This window comes from Phyllobates terribilis, unplaced genomic scaffold (assembly GCF_046119375.1).
Source record: "Phyllobates terribilis strain yellow unplaced genomic scaffold, ASM4611937v1 Scaffold_11__3_contigs__length_659146591, whole genome shotgun sequence".
Classification (NCBI taxonomy): Eukaryota; Metazoa; Chordata; class Amphibia; order Anura; family Dendrobatidae; genus Phyllobates; species Phyllobates terribilis.
The window spans coordinates 207,945,095-207,965,613 of record NW_027362771.1 but is presented as its reverse complement, the minus strand read 5'-3'; the positions used below and the strand labels follow the sequence as shown (position 1 = coordinate 207,965,613).

At 44.2% G+C, this 20,519-nt stretch overlaps 1 protein-coding gene and 1 long non-coding RNA gene across 4 annotated transcripts in view; both read right to left on the bottom strand.

Annotated features, from left to right (window-relative positions):
- CNTN1 (contactin 1) overlaps positions 1-20,519 on the bottom strand; it is a 256,807-nt gene that overhangs the window by 186,670 nt on the left and 49,618 nt on the right. For 2 of the 3 annotated variants that reach the window (XM_073652006.1, XM_073652004.1), the window contains exon 2: positions 245-328. The exons of the other annotated variant lie outside the window; for it this stretch is intronic. The gene's annotated coding sequence lies outside the window, so the exon portion shown is untranslated. The remainder of the gene's footprint in view (positions 1-244; positions 329-20,519) is intronic. 3 annotated transcript variants of the gene reach the window in all.
- LOC141165066 (uncharacterized) lies at positions 2,973-5,156 on the bottom strand. Its single transcript, XR_012251044.1, has 3 exons — positions 4,866-5,156; positions 4,663-4,785; positions 2,973-3,009 (listed from the first exon to the last, which is right to left on the bottom strand). It is a non-coding gene; the product is annotated as an uncharacterized lncRNA (long non-coding RNA).

Below are 20,519 nucleotides of genomic sequence, written 5' to 3'. Positions count from 1 at the left end.
CTCAGATGAAAATCCTAAAAAAAGAATTAGAAAGGATGTAGGCTGAATATAATAAAAAATCAAGCCCCCCGTCATTAAGCCAGCTGTAGTCATGCATAGCACAATTTATGGAATACTGCAGTGAACTTGCTGCAGAATGGGCGTCTGAATATCAAATAATCCTGACTCTGTACTTCTGGACTGAAATACGGCTGTTTCCAGCTACCCTCCATTAAAACCTCAGAAAACAATAGATGCATCTTACCTGGACACCGGCACCAGTTGGCTATTGTGAATAAAGATGAAAAACGGAGGTCTGTCCCATCAAAATGCTCCACATAGTAACCGTCTGCAGCAGAAATAGGGAAATGTCACAATGCGATCTTCTCAGCAAGGAAAGTCATGCACAGAACATCCTCTGTCCTTCCTTCAATAACCCGCATGTAAATTTACACTGCAACATTCTGTGAACGCTGCAGAACTCCCCATACAGCTGGCATCCTATGGTCTCAGCCCAGGTTTATCTTCTTCTAGCCTTTCAGCCAAGCCATAGCTATATTGTGCACAAACATACTGTATTTCACTGCAGTGACTTGCAGAATAATCTCACAGCCGTCCTCTGTCAGCTCAGAGATGGTGAATGGGAGCCGCATGCATAATTCAATGCATTAAAATCTTCCTGCACTTCCTAGAGTAACTGGAACATCCAGTAATGGAATATTGATTGCTCTGACAATGGAAGTCAGGAGAATGTTTTTTTGGCAACAACAGCCTAGTCAATAAAAAGATGAGTTTATATTTACCAGGGATATGCTGGTTAATCTCTCATCATTCTAGCCTCACCTATCTGAAGGCCTGTAGGGCAGCAATCTTCATATTGCTTGGCAAACACCAAGCCTAGAAAATCAGGACCCAGATGATTCCCTGAACACCTTCTCATCATGGTACACTACTAGCCATTATTCAATTAGAAACTAAAGTCATATTAGGATTACAAATACTCTCAGTACATTTTAAATAACAGTGTCTGAACAGAAATAAAATTATAGAAAGAAAAACCTGATGAAGTGATAGCGAAACGCGCGTTGGAGTGGTGTAAAGGGGTTATGGCCTGCCTATTCTGGTCAGTATAATTTTTTTTTTTTTTTAATTAAGAACCGTTTAATTAACTATTTGTCATAATCAACATTATACATACAGCTTATCATTGCATATCTCATACAAATGCATTACAACAAATCATTTACATTTTCCCCCATTTTCCTACCTACCCCATGCCATCTCGGTCCCCAAACCAGCTACTTCCCCCTCCCTTACTGGTGTGCAACCAAACAAAATTCCAACTTATTTTTATTAGAGAAATAGTAAATTAAAGACCACATCCCTCGCCAGCCCCTCTGAGACCACCCTAGAACATCTGATCCAGATGCCTCATTATTTACCAAGCTTCTTTATTATGGACTTTTTTCCATCAGAATTTACTGTTCAGACATTGGATTATTTCTTCTATCACAGGGGGCTTGTCTGCTAACCAGTGTTTGGCCATGGATTTTCTAATCTGGTATAATATTTTGGTTATGGCCAATTGGATTGGGTCAGACCCTATCTCGTCCCATACCAAACCTAAAATACATACCTTGGGATCAAGTGTAATTTGAAGACTATAAACTTCCATAATTAATTTTAGCATCATGTTTTAACTTTGAAAAACGACCTCTTTTATACCTCATGGGATTTCTACCTTTGGCATTATGCAATAAATATTGATCATCATACTGGATCTAATGAACTTATTCTTTGGACACTAGACATTTAATTTTAGTTCATTATCCTATTCTTATCAGACATTTATACTTTATTTATATTATTTATTAATTCTGATGGATTTATTTATATACGCAATGCACTTTAATAATAATTAATTATCCCGTGATGCAATTTTCAATCATGTCACATCCCTCTCTCCCTCTTTTTATTATCAATTTTTAATCATGTCCTTTGTGTTTCATGTTTTTATTTCTACTGTCCTCATCATGATCAATTAATAAAATAATTTGTATACTAATATTGCCGGCCTCTTGAATACAGTGTTTTAGGTTATAATGTTATTGAAAAGTTTAAAATGCATACAAAACACATGTACACAACACTTCAATGGAAGTCAAAGATGTAGTAAGAATTATACGGCTCGTAAATGTCCAGAGTTGAGAGAAAACGTCTAAGACAGAAATATAAGAAATTTTCATTTACATCCTTTGAGAAAAAAAAAGTAAAATAAATGCACAAGACTGGCTGACAAAACTACCGACAGATTAGTGTCCAGTACCGCAGTATTGTGGTTTATATAGTTAGGTATGTTGTAAGATTTAACCTTCATGTTTCACTGTGATATAGAACCAAGATATTCATGAGACGTATAAGGCAGGGTTCACATCACGTCTGGCCCTACGTTCAGCTTTTCCATCGAGGCTTACATCTGGACCCCAACAAAACAGGATTCAAGTGTATGTGCTGACGGGGCCATTGATTTTAATGATGCAGATGGAGTCATATTGTGTTCTGTCGTGCATAATTTTCAGGCGTATACACCTAGTTGAAGCAAGACGTTCTTGTTGTCCGCCGTCAATAGGCATATACGGCTGAAAATGATTTACGACGGAGCACACTGACTCCGTGTGCATCATTACAGTCAATGGCCCCATGAGTGGATGCGCCTGAATCTCGTTTTGCAGGGGTCCGAATGTAAGCCCCAACAAAGCCACTGAACGTAAGACCATACATGATGTGGACATAGCCTAAGAGGTTTTCTTTAGTTTTGATTCTGCTGTCATATGCCAATATTGTATCATTGGTAGGGGTCCAGTTGCTGTAACCCCCAAAAAACGAAACATGAGAATGGAGGTAAACAGGGCTCTTCGACATGTTATTGTCTCTTGGCAATTTCATTGAATTGAATAGGAGGCAGATGTGTAGTACCCCGAGCTTTTACGTACATGTGCAGTGTTTAAGCATGCTGGTTTAGGTCACCATCTGGAATATAAAACACAGACACGTCAACACCTTGTAGTGAAATACAGTGGATGGTGGATGGGTCGGTGTGTGATTGGGTACAGCCAGCAGTGTGGCATGCATATCGGTTAGTCTGTATTGTAGACGGCAGGTGGCATTTTTGGAACTGCTGAAGATTGAGTTTGCTAAGAAAGAACAGAACAAGACCCCCTGGCAAATAGCGTGTAGTTATGGACCACTTCCTGATGACAACCAGTTGGCAACTTGAAGAATTGAGGAATACCATAAAATGACTCTAAAGTGACTTGCAACAGTTGATGGGGCCAGACTGCCTTTACCACCAGTTGCAAGATAACTTGGCCTGAAACAGATACCGACAACAGATACTGTGGCCTATGTGTGAAGTGCTGCAGAGGCCTTAGCCTGGAAAGCTGTCATGTAGTCACTGAGTGGTGCTGTGGCTTGAGACATTGGTAGGAGCTGTCACAGACATGGATTAGCCCTGCCATGGCCAGAGAAAGAGAAGAAGACTATGGCTTGCACTAGAACACTTATAAAGCGTCCTTTCTTTCTTAGCACTCATTGCAGATCATTGTTGTAAGAGCTAGCAGGAACTGATCCTAGTCTGTAATGCTGCAAGATGTGGAGTGATGGCCGCCATGAACTCAGTGCTACTGGGATGTGTTTGGTGACGAAAACCACCTGGTATGTGTGTGTGAAAGAGACTGAACCTGTTAGGCCACGTTTCCACGTTCAGTATTTGGTGAGTTTTTTACCTCAGTATTTGTAAGCCAAAATCAGGAGTGAGTGATAAATGCTGAAGTGGTGACTAGTGATGAACAAGCATGCTTGTTACTCGAGATTTACGAGCATGCTCGGGTGCTCGCCGAGCATCTTCAGCGTGCTCGGGTGTTATGTTTGAGTCACTCTGTGCGCATGATTTGTGACTGTTTGACAGCTTTAACCCCTTTAAAGCCCATTACGTATTAATACGCGTCTGGCCCTGGGCTTTAAGAGCCTGACCCGTATTAGTATGTCATATCTTTAATGCGGCACCGCGATCGAAGTCGCGGTGATCGCATTAAATTTCCGGTGCCATGTTACCTCTGGGTAGATGGCGCCGTCATCCAGGGGGGTGAATCTGAACAGCCAATCACAGCATTTCTCACTGTTTCCGGCAATGTGATTGCCGGAAACAGTGATCTTCAGCCTAGGATCGGTGCTCCTAAGAGCACCGATCCTAGGCTGTTGCTAGGACACCCCAGCCCTGGACCCAAAGCGCTAAGATCGGTGCGATCGCCAATCACATCGATTGCACCGATCGTAGCGCGACTGCTCGGTGACAGGGCGGTCATGGGGCGGTGACCGGCTTGTGACCTGCCTGTCACCGCCCCATGACCCCCTGTAATGTGATCCAAGCCCCCAGACTGCTGTGATTGGAGCGATCGATGATGACATCGATCGCTCCAATCAGAGTACCTGAACACAGGTGACCGGGCGGTCACAGGGAGATGTCATCCTCCACCTGTCACCACCCTATCACCCCCTTGTGACCGCCCTGCAGACCCTCACAATTGGTGAGGATTTCTACAGAGCGGTCACATCTGATCTGTCTGTCGCTGGGCCTTGTAGTGCCACAGAATATTCTGTGACACCACAAGACCATCTACTTACCTGCTCCAGTCGCTGGTGCTGCTGCTGCTGCTCCTGGATCTTCTGCTCCAGCATCCTGGGTATCCTGCTCCTGACCTGCTGTGGTTCCTGCTGCTGATCCTGCTGCTGATCCTGCTGCTGATCCTGCAGAGAAGATTTTGGTAAGTCTGTTCTCCCCTCATCCACCCCAATCCCCCCTCCCCCCTCTTTTTACCCCCCCTTACCAGTATTTTTTTTTCTGCGTCCTGTAGCGGTCTCCAGCTCCGGTCCTGGTCTCCAGTTCCGCTCCCGGTCACCAGCGCCGGGCTCCTGCTCCGGGCTCCCGGTCACCAGCGCCGGGCTCTCGCTCCGGGCTCCCGGTCTCCCACCAGCGCCGGGCTCTCGCCCCGGGGTCCTGGTCTCCTGCTCCAGGCTCCCGGTCACCAGCGCCGGTCTCCTGCTCCAGGCTCCGTCTCCTGTTCCGGTCCTGCTGCTGATCCTGCTGATGTCTTGGTAAGTCCATCTCTGATCTCCCCTTATCCACCCAAATACCCCCCTCCCCAATCCCCCGTCTTTTTACCCCCTTCCCACCCCAATCCCCCTTCACTCCAGTGTCCCTGTTAATTCTCTCGGTTCTGGTCTCCAGCTCCAGTACCGGTCTCCTGCTCCGGGCTCCTGGTCTCCTGCTCCGGGCTCCTGGTCTCCTGCTCCGGGCTCCCGGTCTCCTGGTCCGGGTCTTCTGTTCCAGTCCTGCTGACCCTTTGGTAAGTCCATCTCTGATCTCCCCTCATCCACTCCAATCCCCTCTCCCCACTCCCCTGTCTTTTTACTCCCCTTCCCACCCCAATCTCCCTCACCCCAGTGTCCCTGTTAATTCTCTTGGTTCTGATCTCCAGCTCCAGTACCGGTCTCCTGCTTCGGGCTCCTGGGCTCCTGCTCTGGGCTCCTGGGCTCCTGCTCCAGGCTCCCAGTCTCCTGCTCCGGCCTCCCGGTCTCCTGCTCCGGGCTCCTGCTCCGGGCTTCCAGTCTTCCAGTCACCAGCGCCGGGCTCCTGCTCAGGGCTTCCGGTCACCAGCGCTGGGCTCCCGGTCACCAGCGCCGGTCCTGCTGCTGAAAGAAGAACAGAGAAGACTTTGGTAAGTCATGTCTGATCTCCCCTCATCCACCCCAATTCCCCTCTTCCCACTCCCCACACATCCGTGCGCACATCCAGCAGCCGCCGAGTGTTGATCGGTGACATAGTTCACCAATCCACACTCGTGCTCACTGTTTGCACCACATACAGTATTTCCTTTTTCCACACTCTAAATAAAATACTGACACACATACACTCTAAATAAAGTATTGACACACACGCACCACATACATAACAAAAAATGTCCCGCTCATCCCAAACTCGCTATTCAGCAGAGGAGGCATACGCTTTTCTTGCCTCCGACACTGACAGCGAGGACGAGGATCCCACATTTCTTAGTTATTCTGACTCCTCATCGTCTTCCTCCTCCTCCTCTTCTTCCTCCTCTTCCTCCTCAGGTGCTGCTGGACCGCCCCACAGTCGTCGCAGGAGAGATGATCCAGCGCTTCCCACTACTGATCCCATATGGACCCCGCCCCCCGAAAATTATGAGCCACTGATTCCTGATTTCGTGGCGGAATCAGAAATCAAGTTTGACACCACCGGCCTCACAGAACTAGACTTTTTCAAAGTCTTTTTCTCTGAGGATTTTGTAAACCAAATGGTGGGCCAAACTAATTTATACGCTCATCAATTTTTGGAACAAAACCCCTCTTCATCATTTTCTAACTGGTCTCCTGTAGACGCAGTAGAAATTAAGAAGTTTTGGGGCCTGGTCCTTCTTATGGGGATCCTGAAGAAGCCAGAGCTTCGGCAATACTGGAGTGTTGACGTTTTGTATAACACTCCAGTGTTCCGAATGGTCATGATCCGGAGAAGCTTTCAGGCCATCCACAAGTTCTTGCATTACCAAGATAATGCAAGGTGTCCTGCACGCGATGACCCGAACTTTGATCGTCTTTTCAAAGTTCGGCCGGCCATCGAACACTTCAATAACAAGTTTGCTGAAGTGTACGTGCCCCAAAGGGACATCTACGTGGATGAGTCCTTAATCTCTTTTAAGGGGTGGCTTGGATTCCGGCAGTACCTGCGCAGTAAGAGGGCAAGGTACAAGATCAAGCTGTATAAATTTTGTTAGAGTACGTCAGGGTACACTCACAAGTTTAGAGTTTAGGAACGGAAGGACTCCCGGATTGAACCCCTTCAATGACCCCCTGTTCTGGGAGTGAGTGGGAAAATTGTGTGGGACTTGGTGCACCCACTGCTGGATAAAGGTTATCACCTGTACGTGGATAACTTTTATACAAGTATCCCGCTCTTCAAGTCCCTCTCTGCGCGAAGTACCGCAGCCTGCGGTACAGTCCGCAAAAATCAGAAAGGCCTCCCAAAGACGCTAATTGGGCAGCTGCTCAGAAGGGGTGAGAGCAGAGCCCAATGTAGCGACCACCTGCTGATGGTCAAGTACAAGGACAAAGGGGATGTCCTTTTCTTGACCACCATACATGGTGATGGCAGCACCCTCAGCACTGTATGAGGTTCCACTACACAGGTCGCCAAACCAGACTGTGTAGTGGGGTACAACCAGTACATGGAGGGAGTTGATCTCTCTGATCAAGTCCTCCAGCCGTACAGTGCTTTGAGAAAGGCCAAGGTATGGTATAAGAAGCTGGCCGTGCACATTGTACAGATGGCAATGCACAACACTTTCCTTCTGTCACAATGTGCAGGCCAGACTTCTACGTCGTATCTTCACTTCCAGGAGACAGTTATCAAGGCCCTGATATTTGGCAGCGGTGACGGAGCAGGCCCCAGTACTTCCGGAACAGAAGGACCTCGAATTGTACCAGGCCAGCATTTCCCAGGGGAGATCCCTCACAGCGGAAAAAAAGGAAAATCACAAAAGAGGTGCCGAGTGTGTTATAAAAGGGGAATACGCAAGGACACCATTTATCAATGTGACACCTGCCCTGACAAACCTGGCCTGTGCATGAAAGACTGCTTCAAAAGGTATCATACTTCCATGGACTATTAAATAAATTTCTGACGTATGACAACTTGAAGAACACTACACAGCTGACGTAGTGTTCGTCAGGTTGTCATATGTCAGTTGTGTAGTGTTCGTCAGGTTGTCCTACACAACTGACGTATGACACTACATTATAAAATTCAAAGATCAATTACCACTTCCAAAAAAGGGGCACTTGTTGGGCATTTCCACTGTTTAGGCATATCAGGGGCTCTGAGAACGTGACATGACGCCCACAGACCATTCCATCAAAGTCTTCATTCAAAAACGTCACTCCTTCCCTTCCGAGCCCTCACATGCGCCCAAACAGTAGTTTTCTCCAACACATGGGGCATCAGCGTACTCAGGAGAAATTGCACAACAACTTATGGGGTGCAATTTCTCCTGGTACCCTTGTGAAAATATTTTTTTTGCATTTTTGTGGAAAAAATGTTTATTTTTTATTTTCACAAGTCAACATTATAATTTTCTGTGACGCACCTGGGGGTTCAATGGGCTCACCACACATCTAGATAAATTCATTGGGGGTCTAGTTTCCAAAAAGGGGGCACTTATTGGGCATTTCCACTGTTTAGGCACATCAGGGGCTCTAAGAACGTGACATGACGCCCACAGACCATTCCATCAAAGTCTGCATTCAAAAGCGTCACTCCTTCCCTTCCGAGCCCTGACATGCGCCCAAACAGTAGTTTTCTCCAACACATGGGGTATCTGCGTACTCAGGAGAAATTGCACAACAACTTTTGGGGTCCAATTTCTCCTAGTACTCTCGTGAAAATAAAAATATTGCGACTAAAAGATCGTTTTGGTGGAAAAAAAATGTTTGTTTTTTTTTTACGGTTCTACGTCATAAACCTGTCAATTCCAGCGAGTTTTGCATTGAAAACGTCAAATGGGGCTCCATCCCTTCCGAGCCCTGCCGTGCGCCCAAACAATGGCTTTCCCCCACATATGAGGTATCAGCGTACTCAGGAGAAATTGGAGAACAACTTTTGGTGTCCAATTCTCCTAGTGCCCTTGTGAAAATAAAAAAATTGCAGCTAACAGATCGTTTTTGTGGAAAAAAATGATTTGGGCTCTACGTCATAAACTTTTGCAAAACACTTGGGGGTTCAACGTGCTCACCACACATCTAAATAAATCTAGTTTCCAAAATGGGGTCACTTGTGGGGGGTTTCCACTGTTTAGGCACATCAGTGGCTCTCCAAATGCGACATAGGGTCCGCTGTCAATTCCAGTGAGTTTTACATACTCCTTCCCTTCCGAGCCCTGCCGTGCGCCCAAACAATGGCTTTCCCCCACATATGAGGTATCAGCATACTCAGGAGAAATTGGAGAACAACTTTTGGTGTCCAATTCTCCTAGTGCCCTTGTGAAAATAAAAAAATTGCACCTAACAGATCGTTTTTGTGGAAAAAAATGATTTGGGCTCTACGTCATAAACTTTTGCAAAACACTTGGGGGTTCAACGTGCTCACCACACATCTAAATAAATCTAGTTTCCAAAATGGGGTCACTTGTGGGGGGTTTCCACTGTTTAGGCACATCAGGGGCTCTCCAAACACGACATGGGGTCCGCTGGCAATTCCAGCGAGTTTTACATACTCCTTCCCTTCCGAGCCCTGCCGTGCGCCCAAACAATGGTTTACCCCCACATATGAGGTATCGGTGTACTCAGTAGAAATTGTGAAAATAAAAAAAATGGGGTCTAAAATAAAATGTTAGTGAAAAAAAGTTAAATGTTCATTTTTTCCTTTCACGTTCAATTAATTGGTGTGAAGCACCTGAAGGGTTAATAAAGTTCTTGAACGTGGTTTTGAGCACCTTGAGGGGTACAGTTTTTAGAATGGTGTCACTTTTGGGTATTTTATGTCATATAGATCCCTCAAAGTGACTTCAAATGTGATGTGGTCCCTAAAAAAAATGGTTTTGTAAATTTTGTTGGAAAAATGAGAAATCGCTGGTCAACTTTTAACCCTTATAGCTCCCTATTAAAAACAAATTTTGGTTCCAAAATTGTGCTGATGTAAAGTAGACATGTGGGAAATGTTATTCATTAACTATTTTGTGTGACACATCTCTCTGATTTAAGGGCATAAAAATTTTCAAAATTTTCGCCAAATTTCCGTTTTTTTTAACAAAAAAACGCAAGTGATATTGAAGAAATTTTACCACAATCATGAAGTACAATATGTCCCGAAAAAACAATCTCAGAATCAGGGGGATCCGTTGAAGCGTTCCAGAGTAATTACCTCATAAAGTGACAGTGGTCAGAATTATAAAAATTGGCCTGGTCATTAACGTGCAAACCACCTTGGGTTGTAAAGGGGTTAATACATGTGAGGAATGCCTGTTTCTTAGACATTCCTCACATGTATTAAAGCTGTCAAACAGTCGCAAATCATGTGCCTGACTAAAACCTAACACCCAAGCACGCTGAAGATACTCGGTGAGCACCCGAGCATGCTCGCTGAAAGGGTTAACAGAACATACTTGCTCATCATTAGTGGTGACGTGTTTCTATTATACTTTTCCTCTGACTGTTCCACTCCTGGTTTTGGCTCAAAAATACTGATGTAAAATACTGATCAAATGCTGAACATGTGAACTTGACCTTACCCTGCAACTCCAAGCTCTTTTCCTCATTGTAGTGTGACAGCCAAACTCTGTGCTTCAAGTAAGGTGTCCTGTAGTGTAACCAACAAACCTAGAGACTGTTCCAGTTATTTTGTAACCACCAAGCTCAGTGAATCAATTTTGACATGTAATAATCAAGAACTGTGCTTGCATACTGTGGTGTAACAACAATTAAAGGGGTTCTCCAGGCTAGGATGGGCTATCAATATAAGACCGGTAGGGGTCTGTCACCTGACACACCCAATGATCAACTGTTATCAACACCTACTACAGCTGGATGTAAACAGTGAACAAAGCCTAACAGCAAAGCTCCATTCACCAAGTTGTGACTGTTCCTGAGTACTGTAGCTCACCTCTTATTGATGTGAATAGGAGCTACGCAGCAGTACCTGGGAATGGTCAGTACACAGTGAATGGACATGTGCTATTCCAGGTCAGTTCATTGTTTACACTGGGCGGCCACCAGAGGCAGCAATGCCATGTGCTGGACCCTAGCTGATGTGATACTGATGACCTGCCCAAAAGGTAGGTTATCAATATAGGAAACCTGGAGACCCACTTTAAACTTGTGCCCCCATTAAGAGACTGTAACCGCTACACTGCCATGGCAAGTCCTGAGTATAACTGTTTCAAGATAACCTTGATGTGCCTGTTTTCATTACTAATGCATATATTGCAATATTGCTCAACATTTGAATGGATGTCATGTAATACTAACATGATGTGATAATGTGTAGCTAGATTTCCGGAGTCAAACCTTCCAAAAAAAGTTGTGTTCGTGGCAAACGCTTTAAAAATTTAAATTATAACTGTTTGCAGTTACCAGTAGGTGGGTCACAAGTTTTATTCAGTTAGTACTTCAAAATTTTACTCACTGGTTATACACTGCTCAAAAAATTAAAGGGAACACTTAAACAACAGAATATAAAATAAATAATAAATATATAAATAAAACTTCTGTGAAATCAAACTGTCCACTTAGGAAGCAACACTGATTGACAATCAATTTCACATGCTGTTGTGCAAATGGAATAGACAATAGATGGAAATGATTGGCAATTATCAAGACACCCTCAATAAAAGAGTGGTTCTGCAGGTGGGACGACAGACCACATCTCAGTACCATTCCTTCTGGCTGATGTTTTGGTCACTTTTGAATGTTGCTTGTGCTTTCACACTCGTGTTAGCATGAGACGGACTATACAACCCACAGAAGTTGCTCAGTTAGTGCAGCTCATCCAGGATGGCACATCAATGCGAGCTGTGGCAAGACGGTTTGCTGTGTCTGTCAGTGTAGTGTCCAGAGGCTGGAGGCGCTACCAGGAGACAGGCCAGTACACCAGGAGACGTGGAGTGGGCTGTAGGAGTGCAACAACCCAGCAGCAGGACCTCTACCTCCGCCTTTATGCAAGGAGGAACAGGAGGAGCACTGCCAGAGCCCTGCAAAATGACCTCCAGCAGGCCACAAATGTGCATGTGCCTGCACAAACGGTTAGAAACCGACTCCATGAGGGTGGTATGAGGGCCCGACGTCCACAGATGGGGGTTGTGCTCACAGCCCAACACCGTGCAGGACGCTTGGCATTTGCCACAGAACACCAGGATTGGCAAAGTCGCCACTGGCACCCTGTGCTCTTCACAGATGAAAGCAGGTTAACACTGAGCACATATGACAGACGTAACAGAGTCTGGAGACGCCGTGGAGAGCGATCTGCTACCTGCAACATACTTCAGCATGACCAGTTTGGCAGTGGGTCAGTAATGGTGTGGGGTGGCATTTCTTTGGAGAGCCACACAGCCCTCCATGTGCTCGCCAGAGGTAGCCTGACTGCCATTTGGTACCAAGATGAGATCCTCAGACCCCTTGTGAAAGCATATGCTGGTGCATTGGCCCTGGGTTCCTCCTAATACAGGACAATGCCAGACCTCATGTGGCTGGAGTGTGCCAGCAGTTCCTGCAAGATAAAGGCATTGAAGCTATGGACTGGCCCGCCCGTTCCCCAGACCTGAATCCGATTGAGCACATCTGGGACATCATGTCTCGCTCCATCCACCAACGTCACGTTGCACCACAGACTGTCCAGGAGTTGGCGGATGCTTTAGTCCAAGTCTGGGAGGAGATCCCACAGGAGACTATCCGAAACCTCATCAGGAGCATGCCCAGGCATTGTAGGGAGGTCATACAGGCACGTGGAGGCCACACACAATACTGAGCCTCATTTTGACTTGTTTTAAGGACATTACATCAAAGTTGGATCAGCCTGTAGTGTGTTTTTCCTCTTTAATTTTGGGGGTGACTCCAAATCCAGGCCTCCATTGGTTAATAAATTTGATTTCCATTGATGATTTTAGTGTGATTTTGTTGTCAGCACATTCAACTTTGTAGAGAACAAAGTATTCAAAGAGAATATTTCATTCATTCAGATCTAGGATGTGTTATTTCAGTGTTCCCTTTTTTTTTTAGAGCAGTGTATTAAAGGGGTTGTCCGGTACTTTTTTAAGTTGCCCAATGTCTTCAGCATGTGGGCATAAGTATCTCTGTAAATATCTTGTGTTGCAGATAATGCCTGTGAGTGGCGCTATCGCTGGCCGCTCACAGGCATCACGTGACCCCCGGCTGCAGCCGGCTCTGACATCCGCTGACGTCACGACAAGTCCAGGCTGCAGCCGAGAGTCTCTCTTCCGCGTTCCACCGGTGGCTGCTGGGTTGTGGGCAGGGTTATTCCTCTGCGTCACACCTGGCATCCACCGCACGCCCTCCCTATTCATTGGGAAAGCGTGTGGTGGATGCTGGGTGTGACGCGGGGAATAACCCCACCCATAACCCAGCAGCCACCACGGGGACCACAGCACTGAGTCACGCCTCACTTGTCGTGACGTCAGCGCGGGGTCACGTGATGCCTGTGAGCGGCCACCCATAGCAACGCTCACAGGCATTATCAGCAACACAAGGTATTTACAAATATACTTATGCCCACATGCTGAATACATTGGGCAATTTAAAAAAAGTACCAGACAACTTCTTTAAGAGAAGTAGTTGGTTTTAAAGCACTACTCTGGCATTTTTTTTTGGATCGCTACGGTAAGTTCACTGCCCCTAGGATTATATATTTACCAGCCGGATGGCTCCAGTGTTTGCTGGACGTAACAGAGCTCATTTCTCAATATAAGTCTATTAGAGCACGAAACAAAGTTCTCATAGACTTACATTGAGAACTTGTCACTTTTAAAGGCGTATTTCCATCTCCAAGATCCTATCCTAATATGTAGGAGGTGTCATAATAATAATATTAGCAAATACCTCCAACTGGAAATTTAGTATAGTTTTTTTTGATTAGATATGTCACTTTCCCAATGTGCAGGGCATTGCTGTAGCTTAGGTATCCATGGTTACGACCACTCATATAGTGACAGTTAGTTGTTAGTGGTCGTAACCATGGCTACCTAAGCTACTGCAATGCCCTGCATATGAGGTAAGTGACATAGCGAATTACACCTACTTTATATTGGAATAGGATCTTGGAGATGGGAATACCCCTTTAACTCTGACATCTATTCAGTCAGAAGCTGCGGACACAAGATGGCGGATAGAGACCAGAGCGGTGCTGGGAGCAGGCTTATAAGTATATTACTAGGGGCAGGGAATATGGGTTAGTGATATCACTCTGGCGCCGAAATGTAAAAAAAACACTGGAACGGTGCTTTAAACACTTTTAACAAAAAAAAACTAAGCTATTAAAATAAATTATGAAATTAGTCAACAAAAGAATTTGTACTCGAGAGAATGACATTTTTTTCGCAGGACCTGTTCTAGCAGCCACGTTAGTAATCTCTGGATGCTGGATGGGAGCCCTAAAAGAGCCACCTCTTATCAGACAGTATCCCGGTTCCTCTTTTGATTAGCTGCCTGGTGTGACATGATCATAGCAGCATGACGCACATGTGACATGGTCGGCTAATCAGAAGAAGAGGTTCAATGACATCAGGTTAATGGCAGTTCTCAGGGCTCCTGCCCAGGGGCCACTGATTGCTGATTTGGTCACACCAACTGACACCAACTCTAATTGGAACTGTTGGCATGTTTTAAATTTTCTATTCACGTCTATGCGAGGATCAGACTGTTCACAAGCTTGCCTGCAGGGAAGGCTTTATAAGATGGCTATTTTTCTAGGCCCCTGATATTCTGATGTTCAAAGACTGTTCGGAATGACAACAACCTAGTTTGCTCGCTAGGATCTAAGACAAACCTGCTACCACTGATTTCTTTTTTAATTATGAGAAAGAATCTTCTATTTTTCCAGAATATTCTTCAAAGAGATTAAGAAACCTGAAAATAATTATGGTATACTTAAAAAAAAAAATCACCTTTCAAATATGACATCACAAATTTCTAGCACTTAACAAAAGGTATTTGCGCAATAGAATAAATCCATGCTGGGAAGTAAATTGCATCCAACCTCTAAGGCAATTTTAACCTTCAGTGTTTTTCTTCAAAAAAGGAAACAGCAACAAAGTGCTCGGTAGGAGATGTGATCCGACGTTTGGTACATTTTCTGAATACAAAAGATACCAAAGTGAGAGAGTCTAAAGTACTAAAATTGCACACGTCTCTAGGAAAGTCATTAGGATATTCACAGCTCTGGTATTGCTCAAGTAGCTGTTAACAAAACACGCTTGTCTTTGACTCAATATACAGTATGAACAATTACAGCCAATGCCAACTGGCCAAAATTTAGTAAACTATTTTGCTGTTATATTAAAGGGGTTGTTCATTTTTGGGGACAATTTTTTTTACTTAAAGAGGTAGTCCAGTGGTCTGCAAAAAGTCTGCAGTCACTTTATATGACAGCGGTTTCTGATTCCTTCAAGTGTGTGCACCAGGATTCTTCTGTGTCTCTGGCAAGAGCAGGGGGTCATGTGACCACAAGTGTGCGATTTGCTAACCTGTGGTCACATGCCGACTAGAAGTGCTCTGTCTCGTTCTACAGGGTGGGCCATTTATATGGATACACATAAATTAAATGGGAATGGTTGGTGATATCAACTTCCTGTTTGTGGCACGTTAGTATATGGGAGGGGGAAAACTTTTCCAGATGGGTGGTGACCATGGTGGCCATTTTGAAGTATTTTTTTCAATGGGAAGAGGATCTTGTGACACATTAATTAATTATTAACGTAAATTTATTCTTTCATGAGTTTTTTACAAGTTTATGACCACTTATAAAATGTGTTCAAAGTGCTGCCCATTGTGTTGGATTGTCAATGCCACCCTCTTCTCCCACTCTTGACACACTGATAGCAACACTGCAGAAGAAATGCTAGGACAGGCTTCCAGTATCCGTTGTTTCAGATGCTGCACATCTCGTATCTTGATGGTATGGTGTGGTATATGGGGTACAAAGATAGTGGGGCCATTCTTCATCAATGGAAACCTCAATGCCACTGGATATCTGAAATTGCTACATGATAATGCGTTGCCCTCTTTATGCACTGAAGATGGCACGTTCCCTGAGTTTTTCCAACAAGATGGTGCACCACCACATTATGGGTGTCAGGTCCGAGCATTCCTACATGAACAGTTTCCTGGAAAGTGGATTGGTCGTCGTGGGCCAGCTGAATGGCCACCAAGGTCTCCCGATCTGACCCCCTTAGACTTTTATCTTTGGGGTCATCTGAAGGCAATTGTCTATTCTGTGAAGATACGAGATTTGCAGCATCTGAAACAACGGATACTGGAAGCCTGTGCTAGCATTTCTTCTGCGGTGTTGCCATCAGTGTGTCAAGAGTGGGAGAAGAGGGTTGTATTGACAATCCAACACAAGGGGCAGCACTTTGAACACATTTTATAAATGGTCATAAACTTGTAAAAAACTCATGAAAGAATAAAGTTACGTTAAAACCAAGAACACCATTGTTTTTCTTATGAAATTCTCAATAAGTTTGATTTGTCACATGACCTTCTTCCCATTGAAAAAAATAAAGTTGGATCCAAAATAGCCGACTTCAAAATGGCCACCATGGTCACCACCCCTCTGGAAAAGTTTTCCCCCTCCCATATACTAATGTGCCACAATCAGGAAGTTGATATCACCAACCATTCCCATCTAATTTAGTTGTATCCATATAAATGGCCCACCCTGTATAGTTGGAATGTGGTCGGAAGTCTGCAAATCGCATACATGATAACTTGCTCTCGCCAGCAGCATCAGAGAACCCTGACAGTGTGCGGTGCGTGCGCTGTAAGTATTTAGAAGTCTGCAGTCACATAGAGTGACTGCAGACTTTTAGCAGAAGACCGGTCAGTCCCTTTAAAACACATGTATTTGGGGTTAAAAATACATTTTGCAAATTAATTTCAAAATGTTGTATCTTTTGGCATTTACAGGTTTTTGTTTCCCTGCACATTCAACTTTGATGTAGTCTGTGGTCATAAATCAGCTGAGAGGAGCTCAGAAAAAGGCAGATAACAAAAAGCTACAATCTCTCCAGAAAACCATCATAACACTAACTGACCAATTCTCTGTAGACAAATTTTGCAGCCAGCAATAGATGTGCAGCATAGAGGCTATAGATAATGCTGCACAGAGGCTGCAGATGGCAAACTATGCAAAATGTTAAATAAAGCCCAATTTCAAAAATAACGTTTTGCCACAAATGCATCCATTTAATTAAAAAAAGGCTCCAACCCCTTTATGGACAACCCCAACATTATAAACAGTATAAATATGTACATAAACAGAATTTTACGAGCATGCTATTGACATCTGACCAGCATCTATCTACTTTACCATCAGTGTCTCACGATGATGTGCGCTTCTCCCAACATTTAACTAATTTTTGGATCCAGTCTATGAGCAAAGCCCACCATACAGGCTCATCATTCTACCAAGAACAGAATAATTACAATGTAAAATCAACCACCAGTGGAAGACAATTAGCATATACCAAAGCAAAGGAGTTTCAATACCGCGGGACCCTGGAGTTACTTTTTAAAGGGGTCTGTACCAAACATGATAGATCCGCATTCAACCTCTTAAATCCATAGTGATCACATGAATGAAGGGGGCATTGTGCTGTACTCTGTGAAATGTCGTGGCTTCTTTGGCTTTTAGAAGAGAAAGTCCTATCTTTATCCAAGAATTGGGTCTGACATTGCAGTTCATTTACATCTCAGTTCCATTCAAGATCAGCAATAATTAACAGAGATATGTATGAAAGGGGATCTGTGTTTGGTTAAAGCCAAAGAGGCAACAACACTACCGAACACAGTAGCCCCTTCGTTCTTGCAGGTGTGCCATCAGTCAGCCCACCAAATGAACTTTTACTGATAACATTTCTAAGTCTTAGCCGTTACTCCAGTATAACATTACTGTTAATGGTATATCTTTGACAAGATGCACTTTCAGGTTTTCCATCAAACATCACATAAAGTTGAACTTTTACCGAAACCTAACTCTTATCTTTGACGAGAGCTATATTCACAATTTTGCTAGTTGGCTTTGAAAAAGGTAACAGGCTTGTTAGCAGACAAATGCTTAGGGACTCCTATGCTTAAGGGGTGGTCTGATACCTATAATACCCTTTCATTTTTTTTATTAGCTTTATTTTTAAATTCCCTACACTTCTCCATATCCTTCTATTTCCTATATGTTTTTTTTACTTCATTTCCTGTGACGTTTTGCTTGAGAGGAGTTAAAATGTGACATCACAGGCGGCTGTTGCTGCACTCATTTTTCTGCAGTATTTATCACCCCTCTTGAAACAAGACAGCTATAGGGGGTGGCAGTGTGCTCACTTACCAAAGCTAAAGTCACAGCCAAGGCCTGATGACATCCTGATTCAGAGAAGTGACCCCATCTTCTGTTGCTGCTGTCTCTGTCACAGCCACTACTTCTAATACTGCAGACTCTTTCCCTGAAATGAATAGTCATCAGGGGTTGGAGACATCAGCTGTGTGAATGACACCAGTGCCACCATTTGATGATGATTAATTTGAGGGTGGTGATAGAAGCTTTGGTGCGTTGGTGGAGTCACTCACTGCTTCTATTGACGCCCCCTATTGAAGATTTGCTTCAAGGAAAAAGACTGTGGTGTTAGAAGTAGTGACTGTGATGGCAGCAACTGAAGATGTGGTCATTCCTCAATCACCTCTACGGAACTAAGATGTCATCAGGTACAGCAGTGACAGTAGCTTTGGTAAGTGGAAGCATCATCGCCTCCTGATGACTTCCAGTTTCAGGAGAGGTGATAGATGCTGCCGTGAGTGCAGCCCCAGCCTCCTATGGCATCCTGTTTGAGGCTTCTCTCAGGCTAAGTGCCCACGATGCAGAAATGCTCGGATTTTTCCTGAGCGTTTTCTGCATCTCCCTGGCAGAAAAAACGTCTGCGGATTTTACATGCGTTTCTCCTGCCAGGGACAAGCGTAAGTGAAGCGTTCTTCACATGTGATTTCGCATGCGGGTTATCAAGCGCTTTCCAAGTGATTTTAGAGAGTGCTTGACAACTTGGTCACACTATATAAATCCATGCAACCGGCATGGATTTTATATAGTGTGACCAAGTTAGTTATAAAAAAAAAAGGTAAAAATGGTAAAAAAAACAAAAAACATTATACTCACCTTCCGATGGCCCCCGGTCTCCTTATCCGATGCGTCCGGTCTCCCTGGTGTCTCGCGGTTGTGTAAAAGGACCTTCCATGACATCATTTAGTCATGTGACAGATCACACGACCGCCGACGTCAGCGGTCGCGTGACCCGTCACATGACTAAATGACGTCATGGCAAGTCCTTTTAGACCATCGCGAGCTGCCGGGGAGCCAGGATGCATCATACAGGAGACCAGGGGCCATCACAAGGTGAGTATAATGTATTTTTTTTTTTTTAATTCTTTTTTTTACAGGTATTATGGTACTTGGGTCTGGAGGAGAGTCTCCTCTTCTCCAGACCCGGGTACCATCAGCACATTGAATCGCTTAATATCCGCATGTGCACATGTAGTCATGCGGATATTATGCGATTCAATGCAAGTCAATGGCGGCGAAAACCCTGCGATTACGCAAAATAATTGGTAGTGCGGCAGATTTTTCCGCAATAATAATCCACAGCCGAAACTTCCGCAGCATGTGCACAGCACATGCGGATTATCATTGGGGAACATTGCAGACCTTCTACCAAGCGTTTTTTAAGCATTTCTACGGCGGAATTGCCGCTGCGGAAATGCTTAAAAAACGCATAGTGGGCACACAGCCTAAGGAATTTAATAATAAAGCTAATTACAAAAGTTGTTAGGGCTTAATCATACTGTAGGTATTTGTAAAACGCTTTATAGGTAATGGACCACTCCTTATATGCCAAAGTCTGTGATATTTTACTTTTTTTAGTATTACACAGGTATGAAAATTATACTTCTGAGAAATGAACTCAACAGAACATCTCCTAGACAGATATAGAAAATAAGGAAAATCTCATTGCTTCTGTAGAACTATTTATAAGCCACCATATTCAATCGGATAAAAACAGAAATATGATTACTCTGACAACCCTTCTCAATTATAGTATAGCTAAAAAGTGACAAAAAGCACACCACAGGGCATCACCCCATAGTATAAAGGAATATACAGATAATTCTGCTGTGCTGCTGGCCAAGAAGATATCCATTAGAGATGGTGTTTAACTAAGAGCAGTTTTATTAATCTATGTGTTTCGGGAGACTGCTCAGAGTTGAACAAACTCCTTCATCAGGAAAAAAGCTCATTTGTGTTTTTTACCTGATGAAGGAGTTTGTTCAACTCTGAAACGCCTAGATTAAAAAACTGCTCTTGGTTCAACACTAATATCTCCAATGGATATCTTCTTGGCCAGCAGTGTGGCAGAATTATCCGTATATCCCTTTCTACTATTCAACCCTTCTCAACTGCTATATTCCCCCTTGTAAAATAATGATAGCCTGAACTCACCTTCGGTGTCGGGGCCATTCCAGTGGCATCGGACCACCGCCAGCTGACGTGATGTTATGCCACTTGAGCCCTGCAGCCAACCAGCATCCGTTTCAATCTAACTTCCATTGGACATAACTGACAATAGGAGGAAGTCATAGAGCAACAGCAGCTGTCACTTATTCTGAATGTCAGTTTAGACTAAAGGAAGTGAGAGTAAAGCAGC